Below are 18,950 nucleotides of genomic sequence, written 5' to 3' on the forward strand. Positions count from 1 at the left end.
ATGTTAGAGACCTTGCACTCCTCAGCCTTCCATTTGAGGATGCCCCACAGATGCTCAATAGAGTTTAGGTCTGGAGACATGCTTGGCAGCACTTCTGCAGCACTCATATGTCTATTTCCCAAAGACATCCTCTGGATATGACGCTGAGCACGTGCACTCAACTTCTTTGGTCGACCATGATGAGGCTTGTTCTGAGTGGAACCTGTCCTGTTAAACTGCTGTATGGTCTTGGCCACCGTGCTGCAGCTCCGTTTCAGGGTCTTGGCAATCTTCTTATAGCCTAGGCCATAGTTATGTAGAGCAACAATTATTTTTTTCAGATGCTCAGAGAGTTTTTTGCTATGAGGTGCCATGTTGAACTTCCAGTTACCAGTATGAGAGAGTGAGAGCGATAACACCAAATTTAACACACCTGCCCCCCATTCACACCTGAGACCTTGTAACACTAACAAGTCACATGACACCAGGGAGGGAAAATGGATAATTGGGCCCAATTTGAACATTTTCACTTAGGGGTGTACTCACTTTTGTTGCCAGCGGTTTAGACATTAATGGCTGTCTGTTGAGTTATTTTGAGGGGACAGGAAATTTACACTGTTATACAAGCTGTACACTCACTACTTTACATTGTAGCAAAGTGTAATTATTTCTTCAGTGTTGTCACATGAAAAGATATTAAAAAAATGTACAAAATTTTACAAAAATGTGAGGGGTGAGGGGGAAAATATAAATGCTCTAGCATCCACAGTAAACAGGAACAATATAATTATTAAAACTTGCATCCCCAGGACTATTTCTCCCAATTTGAGTGGTATTTTTTGTTTTCATTTTGGTGGTGAATCATTCCAAACATTTTATCTCAAAGCAGTATTAAACCCAAAAGAAAACATTTCTTGTATTGCTGCTTACCAATTCTTAGATGAGAGGGATGCATTGGTTTTCTTTTTTAGACTTGCTTTCTTCTATTTTTGTTTGGTGATCCAGCCAATAAGTCTAATCGTTTTCAAAAGAACAAGCTCTCTTGCAGTTACAGGGATGAGGCAAACCATTTAACACTGGCAGAGGTGCTTACAATGATTTTATTTTATTATTTATTTGTGTAAAACCTTTATCCCAAAAGAAAACAAACTGTTTGCTGTAGCTAATTATAAAGTATTAGCCAGAGTTTGACATCAGTTTGTTAGTGTATTTAAATCTGCTAGTCCATCTAACACTCCCCTCCCCCTAGACTGACAATACTGCTGTCCAAAGGTGCCCCCTGTGCTCCTTCATCCAGAGTGGGGGCATTCTAATACAAGAGGTGTGTTACTGGCCAGATCACAAGGTGAGAACAGAGGGGAAAAAGCCTAAAAAAAAACTAATGCAGCCACCACATATAATTGGTAAGCTGCAATATATATATATATTTCATTTTTGCTTTTAAGACCATTCACTTATCAAAATTCAGCCAGTGCAGCAGGGACTGGCTGAATTTCGATCAATGTGTGGCCATCAGTGTTAATTTTGGCAGCAAATTTCAATTTAGTTTTAGTCTTATGCCACGTACACATGATCAGATTTTCCGACGGGAAATGTTGCATGTGAGCTTGTTAGCGGTAAGTCCGACCATGTGTATGGTCCATTGGACATTTGTTGGCGGACTTTCCGCCAAAAAATGTTGGCTAGCATGCTCTCAAATGTTTAGACAACAAATGTGTGTTGTCTGACTTTCCGATCGTGTGTACACAAGTCCATCTGACAAAAGTCCAAAGTACAAACACATATGCTCGGAATCAAGGACGAGCCGGAAGTGCTCGGTCTTGTAAAACTAGCGATCGTAATGGAGATTTTATTTGGGTACATCGTCGCTTGACCGCGCAATTGTCAGTTAAAGTAACTCAGTGCTGTATCGCAAAAAATGGCCTGGTCATGAAGGGGGTTTAAAGTTAAATGTTAAAATCTTGAAATACTTTTGAGTAACAATTGAATGTTTTGACAATTTTTGTATGAATTTTTCTAAGAATTTTGAATTACTACTAGTGTATGTCCAGCTTTACTTTGAAATAATTTGCTTGTGAACTTGATGAAGAGTTGGTCACCAGAAATGGTAGCTCCTCATACTGATAACTTGTGCAAACATTTCCAATAAAGAGAGAGCATTAAAAACTAGTTAATGATGTTGCGTACCTGTGTCATGTAAACATTGCTCTTTCAATCTTCCAGTCATCCTGTCCATAAAAAAAAATAATATATATATATATATATATATATATATATATATATATATATATATATATATATATATACTATATTGTCAAAAGCATTGGGGCGCCTGCTTTTACATGCACATGAACTTTAATGGCATCCCAATCTTAGTCCGTAGGGTTCAATATTGAGTTGTCCCACCCTTTGCAGCTATAACAGCTTCAACTCATGTGGGAAGGTTGTCCACAAGGGCTAGGAGTGTGTCTATAGAAATGTTTGACCATTCTTCCAGAAGCACATTTGTGCACTGGTGCGCAGTCATTTTGGAACAGGAAGGGGCCATCCCCAAACTGTTCCCACAAAATTAGGAGCATGAAATTGTCCAAAATGTTTTGGTTTTCTGACACCTTAAGAATTCCCTTCACTGGGATGAAGAGGCCAAACCCAACCCCTGTAAAACAACACCAAACCATAATCCCCCTCCACGAAATAATTTGTACCAGTGCACAAAGCAAGGTCCATAGAGACATAGATGAGTAAGTTTGGGGTAAAGGAACTTGACTGGCTTGCACAGAGTCCTGACCTCAACCCAATAGAATACCTTTGGGGTGAATTAGAACAGAGACTGTGAGCCAGGCCTTCTCATCCAACATCAGTCCCTGACCTCACAAATGCGCTTCTGGAAGAATGGTCAAACATTCCCATAGACACACTCCTAAACCTTGTGGACAGCCTTCCCAGAAAATTTGAAGCTGTTATAACTGCAAAGGGAGGCCCAACTCAGTATTGAACCCTATGGACTAAGACTGGGATGACATTAAAGTTCATGTGCTTGTAAAGGCGGGTGTACCAATACTTTTGACAATATATATATACATTTGTACTGTGATTGGAAAACAATAAATTCTGGTTTAGAGTTCCATAATGTTATTCCCAAATTGATATTCATCTGTATTCAATATTTGTTCCATAACAATGTATTTTCATATTCCTATAGATCCTAATCAGCACAATATGATCCATGAGAAATCCGTCAGCAAAGCTCAGTAATCATCAGAGAATTAACACAGGCGAGAAGACTTTTTCAATACTCAGAATTGAACAAGTGCTTTTCAGAAAAGACATTTCTATACCACCAGAAGAAGATCCAGAAAAGGAAAACATGTTTAAATGTTTGGAATGTGATAAGAATTTCTCAAGAAAGACAAATTTTATTATACACATGAGGAGTCATACAGGAGAGAAGCCATTTGGGTGCTCAGAATGTGATAAGTGTTTCTCATCAAAGGGAGTTCTTACTATACACCAGAGAATTCACACAGGAGAGAAACCATATAGATGTTCAGAATGTACTGAGAGCTTCTCACAATCGACGTCTCTTTCTTACCACCGAAAGAAGATTCACCAAGGAGAAAATACATTTAAGTGCCCAGAATGTGACATGTGTTGCTATAAGAAGTCACAACTTATTTCTCATCAAAGGAGTAACACAGGAGAGAAGCCTTTCAGATGTTCAGAATGTGACAAATGTTTCTCTGAAAAATCTAAACTTAAGCAACACCAAAGGATTCACACTGGAGAAAAGCCATTTATGTGCTCAGAATGTGACCAATGCTTTAGACAAATTACTCATCTTATGCAACACAAGAAGATTCACACAGGAGAGAAGCCATTTAGATGTTCAGAATGTGACAAATGCTTTGTGCAAAAAAATTCTCTTACTCTACACTAGGGATGAGCTTCGTGTTCGAGTCGAACCCATGTTCGACTCGAACATCGGCTGTTCGATCGTTCGCCGAATTGCGAACGTTATGGGCCGTTCGCGCTAAATTCGTGTGGCGCGTCACGGCCCATAATTCACTGCGGCATCGCAGTGCATTGCTGGCTGATGATTGGCCAAGCATGCACTATGACCCGCATGCTTGGCCAATCACAGCGCCGTCAGTAGAGAGAGCTGTAATTGGCCAAAGCCAGGGTGGCTTTGGCCAATTATGGCTCAGGGGATTTAGTACACACCCCACACTATATAAGGCCGCCTGCACGGCGGCCCTGTGTAGTGTGTGTTCCGGTGTGCTGAGAGATAGAGAGAGAGAGAGACAGTGTCATTTGATTTGAGTTAGATAGATTAGGCAGAACAGTCAGTCAGTTAGCTGCACTTACAGTGTATTGTGTATATATATGCATCCCAGGTGTTGCATATATATATATACACTGTATTCAGTTTAGCTAGATCCGTTCCTGTTATCTTCTATCTAGACTATTTACATTTAATGCAGTGCGTCCTGCTCACAGTGTTCAGCTAGATCCGTTCCTGCTATTTACATTTAGTGCAGTGCGTCCTGCTCACAGTGTTCAGCTAGATCCGTTCCTGTTATCTTCTAGACTATTTACATTTAGTGCAGTGCGTCCTGCTCACAGTGTTCAGCTAGATCCGTTCCTGCAATTTACATTTAGTGCAGTGCGTCCTGCTCACAGTGTTCAGCTAGATCCGTTCCTGCTATTTACATTTAGTGCAGTGCGTCCTGCTCACAGTGTTCAGCTAGATCCGTTCCTGCTATTTACATTTAGTGCAGTGCGTCCTGCTCACAGTGTTCAGCTAGATCCGTTCCTGCTATTTACATTTAGTGCAGTGCGTCCTGCTCACAGTGTTCAGCTAGATCCGTTCCTGTTATCTTCTAGACTATTTACATTTAGTGCAGTGCGTCCTGCTCACAGTGTTCAGCTAGATCCGTTCCTGCAATTTACATTTAGTGCAGTGCGTCCTGCTCACAGTGTTCAGCTAGATCCGTTCCTGCTATTTACATTTAGTGCAGTGCGTCCTGCTCACAGTGTTCAGCTAGATCCGTTCCTGCTATTTACATTTAGTGCAGTGCGTCCTGCTCACAGTGTTCAGCTAGATCCGTTCCTGCTATTTACATTTAGTGCAGTGCGTCCTGCTCACAGTGTTCAGCTAGATCCGTTCCTGCTATTTACATTTAGTGCAGTGCGTCCTGCTCACAGTGTTCAGCTAGATCCGTTCCTGTTAAATTCCTACTGACCGGCAGGCTTGTCTGGTTACAGTATATAAAGCTACCTGAAGAAAATTACAGGTGTTCTATTTGATCCTATTAGTACCACGGTCAGGCAGCTAGACTATTTACATTTAGTACAGTGCGTCCTGCTCACAGTGTTCAGCTAGATCCGTTCCTGTTATCTTCCTACTGACAGGCAGGCTTGTCTGGTTACAGTATATAAAGCTACCTGAAGAAAATTACAGGTGTTCTATTTGATCCTATTAGTACCACGGTCAGGCAGCTAGACTATTTACATTTAGTACAGTGCGTCCTGCTCACAGTGTACAGCTAGATCCGTTCCTGTTATCTTCCTACTGACAGGCAGGCTTGTCTGGTTACAGTATATAAAGCTACCTGAAGAAAATTACAGGTGTTCTATTTGATCCTATTAGTACCACGGTCAGGCAGCTAGACTATTTACATTTAGTACAGTGCGTCCTGCTCACAGTGTTCAGCTAGATCCGTTCCTGTTATCTTCCTACTGACAGGCAGGCTTGTCTGGTTACAGTATATAAAGCTACTTGAAGAAAATTACAGGTGTTCTATCCCAGCTTAGTGCAGCTACAGGCCATTAGTATGTCTGGAAGGCCAAGAAGGAGAGGCAGACAGTCACAAGCCAATAAGAGAGGGCAAGCAGGCTCTGTGTCTAGTGCTGGTCGTGGAGACGGTGCATCCTCATCAGCACGTGGCCATGGGACACGCTTGGCCTTTTTTTCGGCAGCTGGCCATGTTGAGCCGCAACATGCGGAAGACTTGGTCGAGTGGATGACCAAGCTGTCCTCATCCTCCTCATCCTCTCTCACCCATGCCCAGGGTGCTTTGTCTGGCAAAGCAGCGGCCTCTTCCCTCAGCTCAATGTCATCAGTGACTCCTTCCCTAGCTCCACCATGTCCTCATGAGGATTCCCTCGAACTGTTTGACCACAGTGTTGGGTACATGCTCCAGGAGGATGCCCAGCGTTTGGAAGGCTCTGATGATGATACTGAGCTCGATGAAGGCAGTAACATGAGCGCGGACAGAGGGGGTGCCCAAGAAGGACAGCAATCTGGCAGTCATGCTCCCCCTGCTGCAGCATACTGCCAGGTTTGCTCCAGTGATGAGGAGGGAGGGGATGATGAGGTCACTGACTCAACGTGGGTGCCTGATAGGAGAGAGGAGGAGGAGGAGGAGGAGGAGGAGGAGGAGGAGGAGGCGGCAGCACATCACCAACGAGGCAGGATGCCCTCCAGGGGCCAGCCTAAGGGCAGCACATTGACTGCATCACACCCCAAAGCTCCACATGTGCAGGGCGCTGCAGTCTCTGCGCGTTATTCAAAAAGTTCTTTGGTGTGGGCCTTTTTTGAGACGAGTGCATCAGATCGCACCGCTGCTATTTGCAACATATGTCTCAAGCGTATCTCGCGTGGCCAAAATATCTCCCGCTTGGGTACCACATGCTTGACCAGACATATGTTGACCTGCCATGCAGTTCGTTGGCAAGCGTATCTAAAAGACCCACACCAAAGAACAAAGAGGATCTCTCCTTGCTCCTCATCAGCTGAGATTTCCAACCCCACTAGACCTTCAGTCCTCTCTGAGACCTGCAGTGAGAGGAATGAAGGTGTAGAATTAGGTGTGTCACAGCCAAGTACTTGTGGGCAATCTGCTTTTGGTACACCGACGTCAGATTGTACCAGGCAAATTTCCCTGCCCCAGCTGCTGCACCGCCGAAAGAAGTTTGCTCCCAGCCATCCACATGCCCAGCGGTTGAATGCTAGCTTGGCAAAATTGCTAGCACTTCAACTGCTGCCTTTTCAGTTGGTAGACTCTGCCCCCTTCCGTGAGTTTGTGGAATGTGCGGTTCCTCAGTGGCAGGTACCCAAACGCCACTTTTTCTCACGGAAGGCGATTCCGGCTCTCTACCGGCATGTGGAAGGCAATGTCCATGCCTCGCTGGACAGGGCGGTCAGCGGTAAGGTGCATATTACCGCTGACTCATGGTCCAGCAGGCATGGACAGGGACGTTACCTAAGTTTCACGGCGCATTGGGTGACTCTGCTGGCAGCTGGGAAGGATGCAGGACAAGGTGCAGTAGTGTTGGAGGTTGTTCCGCCACCACGCCTCCAAAATGCTGATTGTGACACACCTCTCTCCTCCACCCCCTCCTCTTCTTCTTCCTCCATGGCCTCTTCCTCGGAACCAGCGGTGCTCCGTAGGCGTTCAAGGGGCTACGCAAGTACGCAGGCCAAAAGATGCCATGCGGTGCTTGAGCTGGTGTGCTTGGGGGACAGGAGCCACACTGGGGCAGAGGTTCTGTCAGCTCTGCAGGGGCAGGTTCAGAGGTGGTTGACGCCACGCCAACTTAAGGCAGGAATGGTGGTTTGCGACAATGGCACCAACCTCCTCTCTGCCCTCCGACAGGGACAAATGACCCATGTGCCCTGTTTGGCTCACGTCCTTAACTTGGTGGTGCAGCGGTTCTTGGGCAGGTACCCGGGCTTACAGGATGTCCTGAGGCAGGCCAGGAAAGTCTGTGTGCATTTCCGCCGGTCATATAATGCCAGTGCTCGGCTGACGGACCTCCAAAAGGAGTTTAACCTGCCCAAGAACCGCCTAATCTGTGACATGCCCACCAGGTGGAACTCAACGTTGGCCATGCTGCAGCGGCTGCACACGCAGCAGAGGGCCATCAATGAGTACCTGTGCGACTATGGCACCAGGACAGGGTCAGGGGAGCTTGGTTTTTTTTCCCCACGCCAGTGGGCCATGATCAGGGATGCATGCACTGTCCTGTCACCATTCGAGGAGGCCACGAGGATGGTGAGCAGTGACAGTGCATGCATCAGTGACACTGTCCCCCTTGTCCACCTGTTGGAGCACACGCTGCGTGGAATAATGGACAGGGCACTTGAGGCAGAACAGAGGCAGGAAGAGGAGGACTTCCTTAGCTCTCAAGGCCCCCTTTATCCAGACAGTGTTCCTGCGTGCCCGCCGATCACACAGGAAGAGGACGAGGAGGAAGAGGAGGAGGAGGAAGATTGTGTCAGTATGGAGGTGGAGCCTGGCACTCAGCATCAGCAGCAGTCTTTAAGGGATCAGTCCCAAGAAACACATGGACTTGTACGTGGCTGGGAGGAGGTGGCTGCGGACCATGTCGTTCTTAGTGACCCAGAGGACTCCGGACCGAATGCCTCAGCAAACCTACGCTGCATGGCCTCCCTGATCCTGCAAAGCCTGCGTAAGGATCCTCGTATTCGTGGTATCAAGGAGAAGGACCAATACTGGCTGGCAACCCTCCTTGATCCACGTTACAAGGGTAAGGTTGCGGACCTTATCTTGCCATCGCAGAGGGAGCAGAGGATGAAACATCTTCGGGAGGCCTTGCAGAAAGGTCTGTGCAACGCGTTCCCAGAGACTGGGAGGTTACAAACTCCTGTTTCTGGACAACGTGTTGCTGAGGCTTCGGTCAGTCAAAGAAGGAGCGGTGGAGAAGGTGGCCGTCTGACCGATGCGTTCAGACAATTTTTTGGTCCGCAGCCCCAAGGTATGATCGGTTCCAGCAACCATCGCCAGCGTCTGTTTTACATGGTGCAGGAATACCTAGGGGCAAGATCAGACTTGGACACCTTTCCCACCGAAAATCCTCTGGGTTACTGGGTCTTGAGGATGGATCACTGGCCAGAGCTTGCACAGTATGCAATTGAGCTACTGGCCTGTCCTGCATCCAGCGTTCTTTCGGAACGCACATTCAGTGCTGCTGGAGGCGTGGTAACCGATCACAGGGTGCGTCTGTCCACCGACTCGGTCGATCGGCTGACCTTCATAAAAATGAATGAGTCTTGGATCACCACCAGCTACCAAGCACCTGATGCTGATGTAACCGAATATTTTTTTTTGAAATCTCAGATCCCTTCAAAGACTGCCTATGCTGATGCTGAGTGACTATCCCTGAGTAATTATCCTCTTCCTCCTCAATCATCACGCTGATAGCTTGTAAGAACATTTTTGGTTCTGGGCGCCACCACCAGTGCCTAAGGCACAATTTTTCAGCCCCTGTTTAACAGGGGCGTGTAATTACAATTTTTGATGTAATACTTTGCAGCAGGGCTCGTTCCTGCATTCCAACTAGAGTGTCTGTGAGGGGTTGCAGTGTTGTGGCACCAGCACCAGTGCCTAGGGCCCAATTTTTCTGCCCCTGTCTAACAGGGGCGTGTAATTACAATTTTTGATGCAATACTTTGCAGCAGGGCTCGTTCCTGCGTTCCAACTAGAGTGTCTGTGAGGGGTTGCAGTGTTGTGGCACCAGCACCAGTGCCTAAGGCCCAATTTTTCTGCCCCTGTCTAACAGGGGCGTGTAATTACAATTTTTGAAGCAATAATTTGCAGCAGGGCTCGTTCCTGCGTTCCAACTAGAGTGTCTGTGAGGGGTTGCAGTGTTGTGGCACCAGCACCAGTGCCTAAGGCCTAATTTTTCAGCTCCTGTTCAACAGGGGCATGTAATTACAATTCTTGATCTAATATTTCACAGCAGGGCCCTGTGAGGGCTTACAGTGTTGTGGCCACAGCAACACCTAAGGCCCAAATTTCTGCTGAGTATATAGGGCAGGACCCTACTTTCAAACATCTAACTTACAAACGACTCCTACTTGCAAACGGAAGGAGACAACAGGAAGTGAGATGAAATCTACCCCTAGGAAGGGAAATTCTCTCCTGTAAGAGTTAATATGGGAAAACAATTTCTCCTTTCCACTGATGCTTTCCAATCCTTGTTCCACAAAAAAACCCAAATTTTCAAAAAACATTTTTCATTGGGACAAAAAAGTGAGGTGAAATCTTCTGAAGAGGAGGAAAGACAGCAAAACAAATGTCACAGGGGTGATAACCCTTCCCTATGTTTTCCAAAAAGCTTAGAAAAGATTTTTTGGCTGGAGCTAAACACGTTAAAAATGTTCAAAATTACAAACAGATTCTACTTAACAACAAACCTACAGTCCCTGTCTTGTTTGCACCGCCTGTATACTGCTGTTCAGAGTATATAGGGCCTGGTGGCCCCACACCTTTCCTTATTTTAATTTGGGTGCGGGGTTCCCCTTAATATCCATACAAGACCCAAAGGGCCTGGTAATGGACTGGGGGGTACCCATGCCATTTGTCTCACTGATTTTCATCCATATTGCCATGACCCGACATGACATTAAACCCGCAAGCAGTTTTAAATGAGATTTTTTCCTTTAAAAATGACATTTGGTGCAGGGACTGTTCTAAACATGGGAAACACGCGTCACTTTACAGGCATACTATAGACACCCCCCAGGTACGATATTTAAAGGAATATTTCACTTTTTTTTTTTTACTTTAAGCATCATTAAAATCACTGCTCCCGAAAAAACGGCCGTTTTTAAAAGTTTTTTTTGCATTGATACATGTCCCCTGGGGTAGGACCCGGGTCCCCAAACCCTTTTTAGGACAATACCATGCAAATTAGCCTTTAAAATGAGCACTTTTGATTTAGAACGTTCGAGTCCCATAGACGTCAATGGGGTTCTAACGTTCGTGCGAACTTTCGGTCCGTTCGCGGGTTCTGGTGCGAACCGAACCGGGGGGTGTTCGGCTCATCCCTACTCTACACCAAAGAGTTCACACAGGAGAGAAACCGTATAGATGTTCGGAATGTGACAAATGCTTTGTGACAAAATGGTGTTTAACTCAACACCAAAAAGTTCACACAGGAGAGAAGTCATTTAGATGTCCAGAATGTGACAAGTGCTTTGGGCAAAAATCTACTCTTAATGAACACCAAAAAGTTCACACAGGAGAAAAACCATTTAAATGTTTGGAGTGTGACAAGTGTTTTATTAAAAAGTCAGCTCTTACTCAACACCAGAGGATTCACAAAGGAAAAGAAGTTAATTCAATTAGTTAAATATGAATGTTATAAATAATTCATATGTTGTACATATCTGCTTAAAGCTGATCTCCAGCTTTTATTGAATTACAATATTTAATTTGGAGCAAGCTGGTCCAAACAACTATTCATTTCACTAAGATATGCATTGGCACTGCTTTACCACTTTCAGACAGCTTTGTATTTTCTGAATGAATGCAAAGCTTCCTCTGACTGGCTGAGGCAGAGGATTTAATATCATCCGCCCACCTCTGCACCTCAGTCAATCAGAGGAAGCTTTGTATTCTTTCAGAAAATGCAAAGCTTCCTGTGAATGGCTGTGCAGCTTTTGTTCAGGGTGTGGGACAGGAAGATCCCACCTCTTTGCCAGAACACAGCACTTGTAGCTAAGCCTACATACAGCTTATACAGCGCTAAGAGCAGCTGCATGTCTTAGTGATGTAAATAGTTTGCTACACCCATGTTGGTCCAAACAAACTATTTAAACATCACTAAAAGCAGGAGATCAGCTTTAAATACTACAATGACCACAAAAGAGAGAACTGCTTTGCAGAATGTACATTTTATGACTCTTTTCAAAATATGTATTAGCTTTTGTGCTCTAATTAGATAAAGATTATTCATAATGCGTAATTTCAGTGTAGATTTCATACTTGCATGAAGAACATTTTGTTTTCTTTTTAAACGTCTTTTGTATTTTTTTTTCATTTCATAATAAAATGCATGAATACAAAAACATGAGATTACAAAAGTGTAAGAACATAAAAATACATCTATGGTGTCTGTACTTTTCTACATTGCCTATAATCTGTGAATGAGGCATTGCTGAATGATTCCTATGTAAAAAGAAACACATTTTGTCACTTGTATAATAAAAAGTTCTAACACTTAGGCATTAATTTACTAAAAGTGAGAGTGTTAAATCTGGTGCAGTTGTGCATGGTAGCCAGTTTCTAACTTTAGCTTGCTCATTTAAGCTTTGAAAAAAAGCTGAAAAAAGTTGAATCTGCACTAGTTTTTGCACTCTCCAGTTTTAGTAAAGCAACCTCTTAACCCTTTTGCTGCCAGGTCCGTACATCTTACAGACCTGACAGCATGGGGTTTAACACACAATCCTACAGCCACAGAGATTGTGTGTGAAACTGACAGTGCTCACAGAAACTGCTCACACCCCCCCCAGTACTGGTGCCCCCGCGCTCTCCTCCCACCATGCTTTATGGGCTCTGCTTGCCCATCTGCAGGACCAGTGGCTTCTCCCCCAAAGGAGACACACATCTGCTCTCCTCCCCTTCTTGCTGTGACCTGGAAAGCAACGTCTGTGACGTCACTTCCGGGTCAGCATCTAGGTGTTCTCTGGCTAGGCTAGTTGGCAAGTAATGTTTTGCAATGCAAATTGCATTGCAAAACATTCAATGGAGTCCAAAGGAGACATGCAGGGTCTAAAAGTCTAATTAAAGAGAACCTGTCACCTAAAAAACATCATGTGTGATAAAAAAGTTAAGTAAAAAAAATGTTTTTTGTAAAGGAAAAAATGTTTTTTGCAAAAAAAGCTCTCCAGTATTTCTAAGGCTTACCATTTCTGCCAGTTCATTGAGCAACTATTTGACTGTGCAGCCGGCTGCTTCCATAGGTTATCAAAAAGTAGATACTCTTTGATCAACTCTATGGCCTTGAAGGACCAGATCGATGTCATGGAACAATTTTTTTTTTGATATTTTGCTTTTAGTTTACAAACTTTTATTAGAAAGTTTCAAAGGTGCTACAGAGAAATTTGCAATAGAAAATTATAACAAGTATAATTGCAAAAATAATGCTGATGGTACAATTATTTTGTGAATAGATAGTAAAAACTTTAATATTGAAGGAGACATATAATGTTGATCATTATGGTGGTTTATTCAAAAGTATTTCAATTATCAAACCAAGGAGCCCATTTTAATTCGTAATAAGGCATAGTGTGATACAAGGTGTGGAAAAGTTTTTCTACTCTGCTAACAGATTCTACCCTGAGTTTAACTTGAAGTAGTGGAACCAAGGGATTTCTCCAATGCACACCAACCACCCAATGAATGGCCACACTGATTGTGTGAATCAGTCTCATTTGAAGAGTGGTAGCTTCTACTATGGGAGAAAACAATAGACAGTGGGATGGATTAAGGGAAAGCTGAACCCCTGTGATCCTGGATGGCTTAACTCCAATGTAAAAATGCATATAAAAGCAAAGAAGGCCTTCAAAAAATACAAGGTTGAGGGATCATCCTCAGCATTCAGACTTTATAAAGAATGCAATAAGAAATGTAAGGGTGCAATTAGGACGGCTAAGATAGAACATGAAAGACACATAGCGGAGGAGAGCAAAAAAAATCCCAAGAAATTCTTTAAGTATGTAAACAGTAAAAAAGGGAGGACAGACCATATTGGCCCCATAAAGAATGAGGAAGGACATCTGGTTACAAAGGATGGGAGATGGCAAAGGTATTGAATTTATTCTTCTCCTCAGTATTCACGAGTGAATCAGGGGGCTTCAGTAACCAAAACTGCAGTGTTTATCCTCATGACACAACACAGGAAGCACCTACATGGTTAACAGAGGACGGAATTAAAATTAGACTTGAGAAACTTAACATTAATAAATCACCGGGACCAGATGGCTTGCATCCGAGGGTACTTAGGGAACTGAGTCAGGTGATTGCCAGACCGTTGTTCCTAATTTTTACAGACAGTCTATTGACTGGAATGGTACCAGGTGATTGGAGAAAAGCCAATGTAGCACCAATATTTAAAAAGGGCCCAAAAAACATCCCTGGGAATTACAGACCAGTTAGCCTAACATCAATAGTATGTAAACTCTTGCAGGGGATGATAAGGGACTATATACAAGATTTTAGTAATAAGAATGATATCATTAGCAGTAATCAGCATGGATTCATGAAGAATCCTTCTTGCCAAACCAATCTATTAACCTTCTATGAGGAGGTGAGTTGCCATCTAGATAAAGGAAGGCCCGTAGACGTGGTGTATCTGGATTTTGCAAAAGCATTTGACACAGTTCCCCATAAACGTTTACTGTACAAAATAAGGTCCGTTGGCATGGACCATAGGGTGAGTACATGGATTGAAAACTGGCTACAAGGGCGTGTTCAGAGGGTGGTGATAAATGGGGAGTACTCAGAATGGTCAGGGGTGGGTAGTGGGGTTCCCCAGGGTTCTGTGCTGGGACCAATCCTATTTAATTTGTTTATAAACGACCTGGAGGATGGGATAAACAGTTCAATCTCTGTATTTGCAGATGATACTAAGCTAAGCAGGGCAATAACTTCTCCGCAGGATGTGGAAATCTTGCAAAAAAAACCTGAACAAATTAATGGGGTGGGCGACTACATGGCAAATGAGGTTCAATGTAGAAAAATGTAAAATAATGCATTTGGGTGGCAAAAATATGAATGCAATCTATACACTGGGGGGAGAACCTCTGGGGGAATCTAGGATGGAAAAGGACCTGGGGGTCCTAGTAGATGATAGGCTCAGCAATGGCATGCAATGCCAAGCTGCTGCTAATAAAGCAAACAGAATATTGGCATGCATTAAAAGGGGGATCAACTCCAGAGATAAAACGATAATTCTCCCGCTCTACAAGACTCTGGTCCGGCCGCACCTGGAGTATGCTGTCCAGTTCTGGGCACCAGTCCTCAGGAGGGATGTACTGGAAATGGAGCGAGTACAAAGAAGGGCAACAAAGCTAATAAAGGGTCTGGAGGATCTTAGTTATGAGGAAAGGTTGCGAGCACTGAACTTATTCTCTCTGGAGAAGAGACGCTTGAGAGGGGATATGATCTCAATTTACAAATACTGTACTGGTGACCCCACAATAGGGATAAAACTTTTTCGCAGAAGAGAGTTTAATAAGACTCATGGCCACTCATTACAATTAGAAGAAAAGAGGTTTAACCTTAAACTACGTAGAGGGTTCTTTACTGTAAGAGCGGCAAGGATGTGGAATTCCCTTCCACAGGTGGTGGTCTCAGCGGGGAGCATTGATAGCTTCAAGAAACTATTAGATAATCACCTGAATGACCGCAACATACAGGGATATGTAATGAAATACTGACACATAATCACACACATAGGTTGGACTTGATGGACTTGTGTCTTTTTTCAACCTCACCTACTATGTAACTATGTAACTATGTGGTTATAGACGCAATGGAGGTCAGTTTTCTCTAGATTGGGGGACATGGGGACAATAAGTGGAGAAATGAGCCCAAGGTCTGACACCCTCTAAAGCACAGGAGAGATACTGTGGGGAAAAATTTATGAACTCTAGTTGGGGTCTGGTACCATCTTGTGAAGAGTTTTATCATAGTCTCCCTGATGTTCAGAGATCCCGTGCATTTTTTAAGGTTATCTATACATATGTCCCAATCTAAGATCTTAGGTTCTAAAGAGCATTCGGATTCCCATTTAGACCAATATAATATCTTATCAGTGGAGTTACGGTCGTTGAGGGATGAATATATTGCTAAGTCTTTTCCCTTTGGGATTCTCTTCATACAAATGAGTTCGTATTGAGTTAGATTTGAGACAGAGTCAATTTTAAAACGAGATGAGTAAAAGTGTTTTATTTGAAGGTAATGGAAAATTTCACTATTTGGTATGTGATATTTGGACTGCAGGGTTTGGAAGGAGAATGTCGAGTCTTCTACAAGTTTATGTATGTAGAGAAAGAACCCCAGTAGAAATTCATCAGGTAAAACCATGGGTTTTAGAGAAGCCAGAGGGGAAACATTGGGTCACCTAGGAAGGCTTCAAGAGGGGGGGCCTGAGGGGAAAGTGCGTATTTGTGCTGATAACCTTGCTAAAATTGTAGCGATTGAGCGACTATAATGTTTAAAGGTTTAATGTTAACGGAGAAGCTCCGCCTGCCCAAAGGAGACCAGGGAGACAATACAGGAGGATTGAATCCGATTCAATTTGTACCCAAGGCACCCTAGAACTAAATATTTGCCACTGAGCTAATTGTGAGAATCTTTATGCCAAATAGTAGTGCCATAGGTTAGGGGCCCCCAGTCCTCCTCTATGTGCTGAGGTATATAATACTGTTTTGGATAGTCTGGGGGGGAGTCTGCCCAAATAAAGTTATTTAGGTCTTGTTGAAAAGACTCTACAAAGGCTTTAGTGATTTTAATGGGGAGAGTTATAACAATTTTGGAGGGACTGTCATCTTTGCCGCAGTAACCCTGCCCAAAAATGATAAATTATATGACCTCCAGAGTTTCAGTGTTTGCTGAGTTTAGCAGTCAAAGGGGGGTAATTTTTTAAAAACAATGTCTGTAAATCTGTGGTGAGATGGGCATTCCTATAGATTTAGTTATATTTATAGTGAGACCTGAAAGGGCAGAGAAATCATGTAATGTCTGTATTAAATTTGGGAGGGAGGGTTGGTAATAAACAGTAACATGTCATCCGCGTACATACTGAGTTTGTATTGGGATCCCACTTTGGTATATCCTGTAATGTCTGGAGCTCCAAGGATGGCTGATGCTAGGGGTTTCATTGCAAGAGAAAACAGGAGTGGTGAAAGTGGGCAACCTTGAGGGGTGCCTTTGCCTACTTTAAAGAAATCTGAGTTGCAACCTGGGATGCGTACTCTGGTTTGAGGGTTAGTGTAAATGGCCTTAAAGGTATGAAAAAATTCTCCATGGAGCCCATAGCGTGGTAAGAGCTCAGCCAAGTACTTCCATGTAAGGCTATTGAATAGGGATGAGCTGTGAGTTCGAGTCAAACTCATGTTCGACTCGAACATCGGCTGTTAGCAAGTTCGCCGAACAGCGAACAATTTGGGGTGTTTGCGGCAGATTCGAATGCCGCGGAACACCCTTTAAAAGTCTATGGGAGAAATCCAAAGTGCTAATTTTAAAGGCTTATATGCAAGTTATTGTCATAAAAAGTGTTTAGGGACCTGGGTCCTGCCCCAGGGGACATGGATCAATGCAAAAAAAAGTTTTAAAAACGTCTGTTTTTTCAGGAGCAGTGATTTTAATAATGCTTAAAGTCAAACAATAAAAGTGCAATATCCCTTTAAATTTCGTAGCTGGGGGGTGTCTATAGTATGCCTGTAAAGGGGCGCATGTTTCCCGTGTTTAGAACAGTCTGACAGCAAAATGACATTTCAAAGGAAAAAAAGTCATTTAAAACTACTCGCGGCTATTGCATTGCCGGTCTGACAATACGCATAAAAGTTCATTGATAAAAACGGCATGGGAATTCCCCACAAGGGAACCCCGAACCAAAATTAAAAAAAAATGACGTGGGGTCCCCATTAATTCCATACCAGGCCCTTCAGGTCTGGTATGGATATTAAGGGGAACCCCGGCCAAAATTTTTTAAAAAAATGACGTGGGGTCCCCCTAAAAATCCATACCAGACCCTTATCCGAGCACGCAACCTGGCAGGCAGCAGGAAAAGAGGGGGGACGAGAGAGCGCCCCCCCTCCTGAACTGTACCAGGCCACATGCCCTCAACATTGGGAGGGTGCTTTGGGGTAGCCCCCCAAAACACCTTGTCCCCATGTTGATGAGGACAAGGGCCTCATCCCCACAACCCTGGCCGGTGGTTGTGGGGGTCTGCGGGCGGGGAGCTTATCGGAATCTGGAAGCCCCCTTTAACAAGGGGACCCCCAGATCCCAGCCCCCCCATGTGAAATGGTAAGGGGGTACAAAAGTACCCCTACCATTTCACTAAAAAACTGTCAACAATGTTAAAAATGACAACAGACAGTTTTTGACAATTCCTTTATTTAAATGCTTCTTCTTTCTTCTTTCTTCTATCTTCCTTCACCTTCTTCTTCTGGTTCTTCCTCCAGTGTTCTCGTCCAGCATCTCCTCCACGGCGTCTTCTATCTTCTTCTCCATGGCATGGGGGGAGGCTACCACTCTTCTCTTCATCTTCTTCTCTTCTTCATCTTCTTCTCCGGGCTGCTCCGCATCCATGCTGGCATGGTGGGAGGCTCCCGCTGTGTGACGCGTATCCTCTTCTGACGGTTCTTAAATAACGGGGGCCGGGCCACCCGGTGACCCTGCCCCCCCCGACGCACGGGACATGATGGGACTTCCCTGTGGCATTCCCTGTGACGTCACAGGGGACTACATTGCAACTACATTGAAAGGGTTTTGAAAGGGTTAAGCTCAGTAAAGTTGGTATTCAGCCTGATAGTTAATAGGGATGAGCTTCGAGTTCGAGTCGAACTCATGTTCGACTCGAACATTGGCTGTTCGCAAGTTCACCGAATAGCGAACAATTTGGAGTGTTCGCGGCAAATTCGAATGCCGCGGAACACCCTTTAAAAGTCTATAGGAGAAATCAAAAGTGCTAATTTTAAAGGCTTATATGCAAGTTATTGTCATAAAAAGTGTTTGGGGACCCGGGTCCTACCCCAGGGGACATGGATCAATGCAAAAAAAAGTTTTAAAAACAGCTGTTTTTTCAGGAGCAGTGATTTTAATAATGCTTAAAGTCAAACAATAAAAGTGTAATATTCCTTTAAATTTTGTAGCTGGGGGGTGTCTATAGTATGCCTGTAAAGGGGCGCATGTTTCCCGTGTTTAGAACAGTCTGAGAGCAAAATGACATTTCGAAGGAAAAAACCCATTTAACACTACTCGCGGCTATTGCATTGCCGACAATACACATAGAAGTTCATTGATAAAAACGGCATGGGAATTCCCCACAGGGAAACCCCGAACCAAAATTTAAAAAAAAAATGACGTGGGAGTCCCCCTAAATTCCATACCAGGCCCTTCAGGTCTGGTATGGATTTTAAGGGGAACCCC

The 18,950-nt window shown here is 44.0% G+C and overlaps 1 pseudogene; it reads left to right on the forward strand.

Annotated features, from left to right (window-relative positions):
- The first annotated feature begins 3,205 nt into the window (after positions 1-3,205).
- Positions 3,206-11,139, forward strand: LOC141134067 (uncharacterized; annotated as a pseudogene).
- The last annotated feature ends 7,811 nt before the right edge of the window (positions 11,140-18,950 follow it).

This window comes from Aquarana catesbeiana, linkage group LG03 (assembly GCF_042186555.1).
Source record: "Aquarana catesbeiana isolate 2022-GZ linkage group LG03, ASM4218655v1, whole genome shotgun sequence".
Classification (NCBI taxonomy): Eukaryota; Metazoa; Chordata; class Amphibia; order Anura; family Ranidae; genus Aquarana; species Aquarana catesbeiana.